We start from the raw sequence: 13,054 nt of genomic DNA, 5'->3' as shown, positions 1-13,054 counted from the left end.
TTTACGAACAGTTCTTGAAAATTAATAACTGATCAATAAAATACATTGTCTACCATTATAATCTATCTAAATATAATAATAAAAAGCATTAGACATGAGATGAAAAGAAAGATATTAAAAAGGAACCGATAAATTTGACCTGAATACGATAATGTTAATAGAAAATGTGAGATCGATAGAAAACACTTTGAAAATTAAGCATAAACATGACATTTAAACACAGGGTATAGCAGAATAAGGAGGTGATTTCAGGCCACGGCACGTAATCAATCGCTACAGGGGACAAAATTAACACACTGATGAAAGAATATTTTGTGCAAAGTTTCATTCCAAAAGGGCCACACCGTTTCGAGATATCGAACAAAATGTGATTTTTCATTAGTATTTTTTTTCTCCGTTAAATCTAAATGGATCTTTACAAAAAAAAATCATATAAAGGGTATCAAAAAGATTAGAGTAGGAATTTTTTGTCATTCTTGGCTCAAAGTTCTGTTTTTTAAAAATTCAAGAATTTTTAAAATTGCATTTTTTATATGATCTGAATGTTTCACCACTTTTTTTCAGATTTTTAGATTTGGTGGAACATACCAAAAAAATCCTTCATAAAAATTAATGTTAAGCACATAAACATGATAATCCAAAATTCGTTTTATATGTATACATTATCAAATTAAGGGGATGTTAAACCGATTACCCAATTCAATCAAGATCGATAGTACAGACTTTTTTAATTCCAAATTCGATAATAGTGATGACATCTTTAATTCATTATATATATCATTCTGTCTTACTCAAACGCATACATCTGTTCTTATTTAACATATGCCAGCACCATCTATCTCAAGACCGGGCAACTACTGCTACACGGAATTTCGGCTCTGTTGACAGTCCCAGTCTTCGCAAAGCACCTGTATACACATATTTTCTATTCGGTGGAAATATTTCTTTTCTAGACTTTCAATCTTAGTTCTACAAACACGGTATCGTTCGTTTCAATAATGTGACCTCAGCTGCACGCTTATTTTCAAGATATGGATTCTAAAATTTTTATATCAAGCAAATATATATCCGAGGTGACAGCTGTACGAGCCAAACTAAGTGAATTTTTAACGAATTTAAAATTTTTTTTCGATTTTCTCATAAAATCCAATGCAGCTGAGAATCTGTTTGTGCGTATTATAATTTAAGTCATAATACTTTTGCAATCCAATACGGAGATTTTTCACCGAATAGAAATGTGGTAAGACAGAAGGCTTTAGCATCGCCTTAATTTTATATTTTCTATTAACTCACTTTCTAAAGTTGTATAAAAAAAATACCATTTTTAAGAAATAAATTTATTTATTTACAATCATTATTTTATGCGAAATAATAATACTTGATAATAATTGATTTATTACATAATATACATTTATTTTTGATAATAATACATTTATTTTATGCGAAATAATATTTGATAATAATACATTTTTGAAAGAATTATCAAATACTATATTAACCCTTACCGTACTAATATGGGTAACTAGTGGCCGAGCGATTCCTATTCGTGCAAGTTTCTTTGAGTCTTTCGGTAATTACACTACATTTTATTATTTTCCAAAATAAAGAGTCAATATTTATTCTACAAAGTTGAAAGTATGTTGGTGAATTTTTAGAGATTTTTTTATTTATTTTGAAGAAATGAAAAAACGAAGAGATTTGAAGTGACCCTTTATAGTATGGATGAGGCACCAAATTGTAGATGGTACGGTCAGGATTAATCTTCATCGCTGTCTTCATGTACGACACGCTCAACTTTTTCAACATTAAAAAGTTTCAATAACACTTCTGCTGGCCTTATTATACGAGATATAATCAAATAAAATATATAATTACTGCAACGTGTGAGCAACATCCAATCCATATAATGTTGGAACGTTATACGTGTGACTATACACATGGACGAAGAACGATTGGATGTTGCTCACACGTTGCAGCAATTATATATTTTATTTGATTATATCTCGTATAATAAGGCCAGCAGAAGTGTTATTGAAACTTTTTAATGTTGAAAAAGTTGAACGTGTCATGTATATGAAGACAGCGATGAAGATTAATATAGAATTTGATAATCCTTTCAAAAATGTCTTTCAAAGTATTATTATTTCGCATAAAATAATGATTGTAAATAAATTGATAGAAAATATAAAATTAATTTGGTAATGTGTATATATAAAACGAATTTTGGATTAAATAGCCTTGTAAATCAAAAACCTAAAGACATTATATTAGAGTAAGACAAGTTAATCATGTTTATGTGTTTATCAAAGTTAGAAATTGGTCTTCGCTTAAAAAAAATGTAATAAATGCTAAAATCAGTTAAATTAATTTTTCTGAAGGAGAAAAAATGGAATTCTCGTTTAACCTACGCGAATTCTATAATATTAAAGTTTTAAACTATTGTCTGCAGAATTGGGATCGAATTAAGAACAACTTAAAATACGTCAACTAATATATTTTAGGTCGAAAAATGGCGAAAAAATGATTTTAATTTTTTTTTGGTATGTTCCACCAAATCTAAAAATTTGATTATGATAAGATTTAGCTGCTGAATTATTTTAAAAGTGGTAAAACATTCAGATCATATAAAAAATACAATTTAAAAAATTCTTAAATTTTTTAAAAACAGAACTTTGAGCCAAGAATAATAAAAAAATTCTTACTCTAATCTTTTTGATACCCTTTATACTCATGACTTTTTTTGTAAAGATCCGTTTAAATTTAACGGAGAAAAAAATACTAATGATTCGATACCTCGAAACGGTGTGGCCCTTTTGGGATGAAACTTTGCACAAAATATTCTTTCATCAGTATTAATTTTGTAGTAAATTTCCTGTAACAATTGATTACGTGTTGTGGCTTGAAATCACTTCCTTATCCTGCTATACCCTTTCAATATTCTTACTTACTTTTCGAGGTGTTCCCTAAAATTTTAATAATTTTATCAAACAAATCAAAAACACTATTTTTTTACTTATATCTTTTTGGAAAAAAATTTTCTTTTTTGGAGGATATTAAAAATCTGACTTTTGACCAAAAGAATGTAAGTAAAAGAAATTATATTGTATTTTTTTAATAGATTATGGTCTCCTTAAGTCGGTAATCAAAGGAAAGTTGGCAACACTAAATGTCAATAACAAAACTTGAAGTATACATTCCCAGATAGCAAAGCATGTCTCAGCAAAATCACACAAATCTGTGATTGCTTATGATACTGGCAACTAGCCGTAGATTTGTCTTCAACGAATTTAGAATATACCGACATTGTAGCAACATACAGACAACAATGGGTGCTTTCCATTTGATGACACAAGTCGACACAAGTGCCGTTCTATCTTTGTCACTCTCTGAATGTCAACAAGGATAGAACGACACTTGTGTCGACTTGTGTCGATTTGTGTCATCAAATGGAAAGCACTCAATGTGTATATGTATTGCCAACAGTTTAACAACAAGATAGCTGCGTCAATGTCATCGTGCGTTATCGGCAATACGACAGCATTGTATGATGCTGTATATTATATTATGGCAACTTGATGGAAATAGTACGAATTTTGATGATGACGAGATTAAAATTGTCGGCAAATTGCTGGCAAGTTGCTACTTAATATTATCAGATCGTGAAGGCATCAAGTTGCCAACAAATGAGGACTCAGTTGCCGCAATTCTGGTATAGGCTGCTTTCCATTTGATGACACAAATCGACACAAGTCGACACAAGCGTCGTTCTATCCTTCTTGATATTCAGAGAGTGACAAAGATAGAACGACTTGTGTCGACTGTGTCTCCTAAAAGGAAAGCAACCTTAGCAATACATGCTTAGCAAGTAACATGTCAACAAGACAGATATATATATTGCTATCTGGGTTACTTACAGCAGATTTTCTCAAAACGGTCCCTAAATAAGGATTCTATTTAATAGAATTTATTAAATAGATTTTATTAATACACTGTATTAAACACTGTATACTCCGAATGAAATAACTTTTTATATATTTTTTATACACTGTAATATGTATTTACATAAACTTGTACTATTATTATCTACTTCGTCACCATGTTTAAATACAGCGCCACCTTAAATAATAATATAAACCGTTTTTCACCAATCAGTTCGGTATCAGAGCGCTGTTGTCCGGGCTTAGGGTAAAATCACACGGTGCAGAAAAGGGCTGCGGAATAAAAAATGCATCATTGGGCAGTATTCATAGGCCGGTATTCATATATAGCGTTTTCGGCCTGATCGGCCGATTTGCACCAACCTTGGTTTAATTAATCTTTCCTATTGGTTGACGTTACCCGCTTTACCAATAGGAGAGCACAAAACGTCATTAATTCAACCCAGGTTGGTGCAAACCTGGCCGGGCCGAAAACGCTAATAGTCAGATCTTAAGGCCATTCTTCATTGATCGTATCGTAGCATCGGAAGCATTCTAATTTTCAGAATTGTTTCAAAGGTAGTTGGAAAATGCATAAGGTTATCCATCAATTTAGTCATTAAGTGTAATACATTGTACACATTTGTGCATAATTAGAGGGAGAAAACGGAAATAAAATTTCTGACACTTATAATCCTTGGCCTACTTACAATTATACTGAAAAATTACGGCCATACGAAAAAAACAACGTAGAGGTTCCTGAGAGTATCGCTCGACCAGATTATGCCTTACATCCAGCTAGGATACCACTCAGTGAGCAAACTGTATTCTGGCCAAATAAAAATTCTTTATGATGAAGTCGAAGCATGAGAGTCGTATGCAAGATATAATATATATGTACTCGCTGTGCTGGTGAGAGAGAGAGAGAGAGAGAGAGAGAGAGAGAGAGAGAGAGAAGGAGGAAGGGAATAAGTATTGTTGAGATAGATTCTCGATTTTCTTTTTTTGTTTTTAATTAAATTTTGCATAGCTTGGTCGAGAAGTCTTGGATGAAGCTGCAAAGACTTGTGACGTTGGTATTACAACGTCTGAAATTAATAGAGTGGTGCATGAAACTTGTATTGAAAAAGATTGTTATCCATTGCCATTAAACACACCCTTACAAGATGGCGATATTTGTAATAGTAAATAATTTGTCAATATTAATCGTTTCATAAACATTATAAGCATACATAAAAGCAAGTGAAAATAAATAACTGTGTAGAGATTAGTTAATTATAAAATAAAATTATAATTATAAAATTACATTTTCGTTACATTTATAATTGTGTGGCGCAATGTTCGACCGAACATTTTGGCTAATTTAAACTTCGAACACGAGTTTCTAAACCTTTTACTTTTTTAATAATAACCGCTGACGATGGCTAGTAATTAGTCTGTCGAGATCCGATTGAATGTTACATCGCAAGTATAACTAAATACACTTCACATTTTATTAATTTTCTAATTACAGCGCACAGTTATTTACTCTCGCTTGCTCTTATGTATAATTTTTTTTTTTAATAAATCGCTTATTAGTTTAATGTGGCGAAAAAGAAAGTCATATAAGCTTTATTATCTAGAAAATGAAGAAGTAAATGTCATGAAACCCGAGTACTGCTTCACAATCGAGCCAATGATATCCCAAGGCACATGAAACGACGAAACATGGACAATTAAACTGCTGTTACACTGAATGGCCAATGATCAGCGCAATTTGATTTATACATCACTACATGTAGTTATAAGTTACTCGATTGTAAAACACACTGATATACAGGGTGTCCCAGAATAACCGCCAAATCTTTGAGAATAGCGTATTAAGACATTACTTAAAACGATCTTAAAATACTGAAATACTGCATTGATTGGTTTAGTAGATTACAAAATTTCTTTTTTACAAGATAGACTTATATAGGTTTACTTTAGTTGTATTTCAATCCATTATATTAAAAAATAATAATAAACTACAGTTAAAAATAATCGTATTTATATATTTTTTAATATAATGGATTGAAATACAATATATATATCTACCTTATAAAAAAGAAATTAATCAATTTTTCGTTTTGAAATTTGGTTCTCTATGTCGATATCCTTTGACGTTGAAGCATGTTCCTAAAATATTAAAGTTTATTACGTACGTTCGTTAATATTATGATTATGATAAATAGTGATTACAGCAGATTTTCTCAAAACGGTCCCTAAATAAGGATTCTATTTAATAGAATTTATTAAATAGATTTTATTAATACACTGTATTAAACACTGTATACTCCGAATGAAATAACTTTTTATATATTTTTTATACACTGTAATATGTATTTACATAAACTTGTACTATTATTATCTACTTCGTCACCATGTTTAAATACAGCGCCACCTTAAATAATAATATAAACCGTTTTTCACCAATCAGTTCGGTATCAGAGCGCTGTTGTCCGGGCTTAGGGTAAAATCACACGGTGCAGAAAAGGGCTGCGGAATAAAAAATGCATCATTGGGCAGTATTCATAGGCCGGTATTCATATATAGCGTTTTCGGCCTGATCGGCCGATTTGCACCAACCTTGGTTTAATTAATCTTTCCTATTGGTTGACGTTACCCGCTTTACCAATAGGAGAGCACAAAACGTCATTAATTCAACCCAGGTTGGTGCAAACCTGGCCGGGCCGAAAACGCTAATAGTCAGATCTTAAGGCCATTCTTCATTGATCGTATCGTAGCATCGGAAGCATTCTAATTTTCAGAATTGTTTCAAAGGTAGTTGGAAAATGCATAAGGTTATCCATCAATTTAGTCATTAAGTGTAATACATTGTACACATTTGTGCATAATTAGAGGGAGAAAACGGAAATAAAATTTCTGACACTTATAATCCTTGGCCTACTTACAATTATACTGAAAAATTACGGCCATACGAAAAAAACAACGTAGAGGTTCCTGAGAGTATCGCTCGACCAGATTATGCCTTACATCCAGCTAGGATACCACTCAGTGAGCAAACTGTATTCTGGCCAAATAAAAATTCTTTATGATGAAGTCGAAGCATGAGAGTCGTATGCAAGATATAATATATATGTACTCGCTGTGCTGGAATAACATGAATGCAACGGAGAGAGAGGGAGGGAGAGAGAGAGAGGGGGGGGGGATAAGTATTGTTGAGATAAATTCTCGATTTTCTTTTTTTGTTTTTAATTAAATTTTGCATAACTTGGTCGAGAAGTCTTGGATGAAGCTGCAAAGACTTGTGACGTTGGTATTACAACGTCTGAAATTAATAGAGTGGTGCATGAAACTTGTATTGAAAAAGATTGTTATCCATTGCCATTAAACACACCCTTACAAGATGGCGATATTTGTAATAGTAAATAATTTGTCAATATTAATCGTTTCATAAACATTATAAGCATACATAAAAGCAAGTGAAAATAAATAACTGTGTAGAGATTAGTTAATTATAAAATAAAATTATAATTATAAAATTACATTTTCGTTACATTTATAATTGTGTGGCGCAATGTTCGACCGAACATTTTGGCTAATTTAAACTTCGAACACGAGTTTCTAAACCTTTTACTTTTTTGATAATAACCGCTGACGATGGCTAGTAATTAGTCTGTCGAGATCCGATTGAATGTTACATCGCAAGTATAACTAAATACACTTCACATTTTATTAATTTTCTAATTACAGCGCACAGTTATTTACTCTCGCTTGCTCTTATGTATAATTTTTTTTTTTTTAATAAATCGCTTATTAGTTTAATGTGGCGAAAAAGAAAGTCATATAAGCTTTATTATCTAGAAAATGAAGAAGTAAATGTCATGAAACCCGAGTACTGCTTCACAATCGAGCCAATGATATCCCAAGGCACATGAAACGACGAAACATGGACAATTAAACTGCTGTTACACTGAATGGCCAATGATCAGCGCAATTTGATTTATACATCACTACATGTAGTTATAAGTTACTCGATTGTAAAACACACTGATATACAGGGTGTCCCAGAATAATCGCCAAATCTTTGAGAATAGCGTATTAAGACATTACTTAAAACGATCTTAAAATACTGAAATACTGCATTGATTGGTTTAATAGATTACAAAATTTCTTTTTTACAAGGTAGACTTATAAAGGTTTACTTTAGTTTTATTTCAATCCATTATATTAAAAAATAATAATAAACTACAGTTAAAAATAATCGTATTTATATATTTTTTAATATAATGGATTGAAATACAATATATATATCTACCTTATAAAAAAGAAATTAATCAATTTTTCGTTTTGAAATTTGGTTCTCTATGTCGATATCCTTTGACGTTGAAGCATGTTCCTAAAATATTAAAGTTTATTACGTACGTTCGTTAATATTATGATTATGATAAATAGTGATTACAGCAGATTTTCTCAAAACGGTCCCTAAATAAGGATTCTATTTAATAGAATTTATTAAATAGATTTTATTAATACACTGTATTAAACACTGTATACTCCGAATGGAATAACTTTTTATATATTTTTTATACACTGTAATATGTACATAAACTTGTACTATTATTATCTACTTCGTCGCCACGTTTAAATATATTGCATACCTAAGTTTTTGTCCTTCTCAGATTTATTTATTTATATGAAAAGAATATGGTTGATCTGCTATGCAGTTTTCAATTTAAAAATTGATTTTAAATCTGTATACATATATGCTTCTATAGGAATATTCGCGCTTTTACTTGATGATAGATAAGCCATCAAGCGATTCAGCAACAAGATTACTTGCATAAATTCGTTTGACATTTTAGTATTCATAAATGCATAAATTCGTTTGACATTTTAGTATTCATAAATTAATATAGGCTGTTGAAATTGATGAATACTTAATGCATTCTTTATAAGATAATACCCTATAATTCTTATTTATACATATATATGAACAGAATTGTAATCAAGTAGGATTTTAAACGTAGTTGTAAGTGGTCGTAGTTGCAAGAATTCTCCAATCACAGTTGGATATTCCCCTAATATTCAACTCTAATTGGTCAATTCTTACAACAACTACTTTAACGCAATTGTAGATCGGGCTTTAACCTGAATAGTTATCAACTTTAACGATTAATATCTCGATCCACGGAGTAATTTTTTTTGCCAGATTCGTTCATTCAGTACAAAAACGTGTCGAGTAAGTCTAAATTATCCTAACCTAACCTAATCAAAAGTGTATACTAAGGGTACATATTACCGAGCGCGTGACGCGGTGGACAACGCGACGCGAAAGAGAGAAAGAGTGATTTACCCTGTCTTTCTCTCTTTCGCGTCGCGTGACACGGTCTTTGGCGACGCGACGCGTCACGCGCTCATGGATACGTACCCTAATATAATAATTGTCGTGTCTCTAGATCGCAGCACTCACTGATCATGTATATATATGTATCTCGCTGCGCGTAGCTTAGCGCCGAGACACTACCGTGTCTCCAGATAATATATATATAAATATTAACGTTGGCGACACTGTCGTGTCTCCAGAAATAACGCTCCTTGCGGAAGGAATGTCAGAAGGACACGAAAGGAATGTGTGGAATGCGGTCGACGACAATGACAATAATGACAATGACGACGACGTATCTGAATCTGAAATCTGAAGATTCGGAACTTTGTGTCGCGATATCTCCGCTCGTAGGGCACGTAGAAAAAAAATAAAAGCACTTTTATTATACAATCCGAGCGATAACTATCGATTGAGCGTATATAAAACTTGATCAGTTTAGCCGTTATTGAGATCCGATAACCTCAATCTGCCGCAACTCTTCGATTCGCGTAAAGAAGGCACGGCAGTGTCGCTGCGCGTAACAGACACTACCGTGTCTCCAGATTCGGAAATTCACAGAAACTGAACGGCAATCGGATCGCGTTTTAATGAGAGGAATTTTTGAACAAGGCACAAATATTGCCTATCATAAAGGTTAAAAATTGCAGACTACAAAATTCATCAATCTACATCACTTTTAGATCGCGCGCGCATTTAACGACAATGTGCTTTTTTAACGATCTTAGTCAGATCGATGAAATATTAATCGCCTGTCATTACAACGAAAAGATTTTCATGCATAAGGAATTCAATTTCTAAGTTCGGATTTGGAATCCGCGACTACGGAAACCCTCTAACGCTACAATGCTAAAAGTCACCGAAATCGGGCGACTTTTAGCATTTTCGGCCGCCATATTGGTTCAGCCATTTTGAATTTTCAAATTTTAAGTTCGGATTCGCATCAGCAACCCCGAAAACCTTTTAATTGTCAAAGAAATTCCCCAGAGGGACATTTCCCCTCTGAGATAATACAATTCAGCGGCTAGGCCGCGCGCCATTTCTTATATATTTCCATTGCGGGGGACAAGGTCCCCCCCCCGCGTGGGCATTAATCCTATAGGACTGAATAGGAGAAGCCCTGTCCAACAATCAGGTACTAAATTGTTAAAATAAACCATTCTATAAGAGAAACTATGACATGGGCGAGTAGCGCCCTAACCACTCTAACTTATAAGAGTTGGACATGGACTATTTCCTCCTCCTGCTAGGTTTAATAAAAAGAGAGCCAAGACATAGACAATAATAAGTTACGCGACATTCAAACTCACGCAAAGCGATGCGCCACATTCTGCGTGTTGGTCTCCTCGATGAGCCAATGTCGACGAACAGCTCTAGGCGGCGTCGCCAGGTGATCCTCAGAGGGACGGGAGGGAGCCTGGTATTGGTGGATGCCGGACACATGCTCCACGTAAATGTCGCGCGACCAGCGTATAGTACTCGAGATGACGAGGCGCTGCATCATGGCCGCGTACCGGGAGCCAACCCGCAGCAGCCTCAGCACCGCCTCGTTCCTCGGATTCCAAGAGTCGAGGGCGCCGACGAAGGCCGTCACGACGACCCGGTACCCCCGACGCTGAAGCTCCTCAGCAAGGGGAGAGTACTTGGCAATTTTCCTCTCCCTTGCGTCTTCGAAAGCCGACCAACGATTCTCGAACGGCACTGTGATGTCGCATATGATGATGCTTTTGGAAGGCTCGTGCCTGATCACGAGATCAGGCCGTAGCGTCCCCAATTCGCCGCTGACGCCCTCCACCTGCTTAACCCGATTAACCCGCAGTACCCCTGAGAGCCTGCAAGACTTTCAGAGGCGGTGCACAACGTCGTGCCTCAGCTGTATTGCGACGGAATGGACACCGCAGTGACAGAGCACGGGGTAAAGTCTCCGATACTTCACCGCATCGCCGACAGCGCTTGTCTTCGCTCTATCAACGTTGAGGGGTAATACGTCTAATCGAGCCTTGTGAATAAAGCGCCAATCGGCGAAGCGAGTGAAGCTGCCGCCGCAGATAAAGTGATTGCTCATCCGACTCCGCGACTCCTCGAAGACCTTACCTTGATTAAAAGGAAAACCTTTTAACAGATTAGCTCACTTTTATTTAGCAGACAAATTCCCCAGAGAGACATTCCCCCTCTGGGGTAATACAAAAATAAGCGGCTAGGCCGCGCGCCGATAAAAGAAAAATATATTCATTGCGGGGGACAAAGGCCCCCCCCCCGCGTGGGCGTTACAAACTAAAGGACTGGGGGCAAGCCCCCAGTCCGCGCAAAATATCACAATGGTTTCATCCCCTCGACCCGCTGGCCGAGGGGATACGTTATCACAGTTGTCGCTCCTCCGGGATATCACAGAAGGTGTCGTCAAAATATAAAAGTCCCGGAGGAGCGCGCGCGGCAATTCTATATAATACATAAGCATAAAATTCAAACGCGCACATTCACACTCGATTGAAACATAATATTCGCTACGCGACATATACACTCGTACAGTCAGGGCCCCACAAACAGAATAAATATATAAATAAGTGTAAATAAGTTAAAAAGCTAAAAGAAAGAGTACAATAGTACAGATAGAAGGAAGATAGAGATAGAAGAAAGAAGCAGGAAAGGAGTGAAGAATAGAATAGCATAGAGCTAGTGACAGTAAAGGTTACAGAAGTAAAACAGGGTATATAAATAAATAATTAAAACCAGCGGAGAGGGGTCTCGTCCAACAGTCCACTTACGCAAAAAATAAAAATAGAAATAAAAATAAAAACAAATAAATATATATACATGTGTCATCAGTCTTATAAAAGTTGGACACCGGACCACTCTCTCCGCTGAGTTGAAAAAAAGGGGGGGCCAAGACAAAGCACAAAGATAATTTACGCGACACTCGCAATGTTCGAAACGCGACGCGCCGCATCCTGCTGTTCTCTCTCCTCGGCTAGCCAGCGTCGACGAACTGCTCTCGGTGGCGCCGCGAGAGGATCCCCAGAGGTACGTGAGGGAGCTATGTACTGGCGGGTGCCGGACACGTGCTCCACGTATATGTCCCGTGACCAGCGAATGGTATCCGAGACGACGAGGCGTCGCATCATCGACGCGTATTGGGAGGAAACCCTCAGCAGTCTCAGAACCGCCTCGTTCCTCGGATCCCACGAGCCGAGGGCGCCGACGACGAAGGCCGTCACGACGACGCGGTACCCTTGTCGTTATAGCTCTTCGGCCAGGGCGGAGTATTTCTCAAGTTTCCTCTCCCTAGCCATTTCAAAGGAAATCCATCTGTTTTCAAAGGGCACCGTGACGTCGCATATGACGACACTTTTGGAGGGCTCGTGCCTGACGACGAGGTCAGGTCAACCTGACCTCAAGGTCAACTTGACCTAACAAGGAAAACCTTTTAATACTACATTTCGCTGAAATCGGAAGACTTAACATTTCCGTAAAATTTCAATTCGCCACATTGGTTCAGCCATTTTGAATTTTCAAATTTTGAGTCCGGATTCGAAATCAGCGACCCCGTATCAGCGAAAACTCTTGAATACTCACCGAAACCGGAGTACTCTAACAGCCTCAACGAAAAAGGACTTCAAGGAAGATATTATAACATGGCAATTTTAAGATAGGAGGATAATTTGATTATGACGGGGCAATTTTTTATGACCGTAATGAAAAGTAACTACAAGCTGGGAAAATCACTTTTGAAAAGTAACTTGTCACCAGTACGTGTTATTTATTGAAAAAA

The 13,054-nt window shown here is 35.8% G+C and overlaps 1 long non-coding RNA gene across 1 annotated transcript; it reads right to left on the bottom strand.

Moving 5' to 3' along the window:
- Positions 1-1,479: 1,479 nt before the first annotated feature.
- On the bottom strand, positions 1,480-7,635 carry LOC108726078 (uncharacterized). Its single transcript, XR_001936783.1, has 3 exons — positions 7,624-7,635; positions 6,851-6,857; positions 1,480-1,579 (listed from the first exon to the last, which is right to left on the bottom strand). It is a non-coding gene; the product is annotated as an uncharacterized lncRNA (long non-coding RNA).
- Between the last annotated feature and the right edge of the window lie 5,419 nt (positions 7,636-13,054).

Source organism: Mycetomoellerius zeteki, unplaced genomic scaffold, assembly GCF_001594055.1.
Source record: "Mycetomoellerius zeteki isolate Tzet28-1 unplaced genomic scaffold, Tzet1.0 scaffold383, whole genome shotgun sequence".
Lineage (NCBI taxonomy): Eukaryota > Metazoa > Arthropoda > Insecta > Hymenoptera > Formicidae > Mycetomoellerius > Mycetomoellerius zeteki.
Note: the sequence above shows the minus strand (reverse complement) of the source record. Positions and strands in the feature narration are given on the sequence as shown.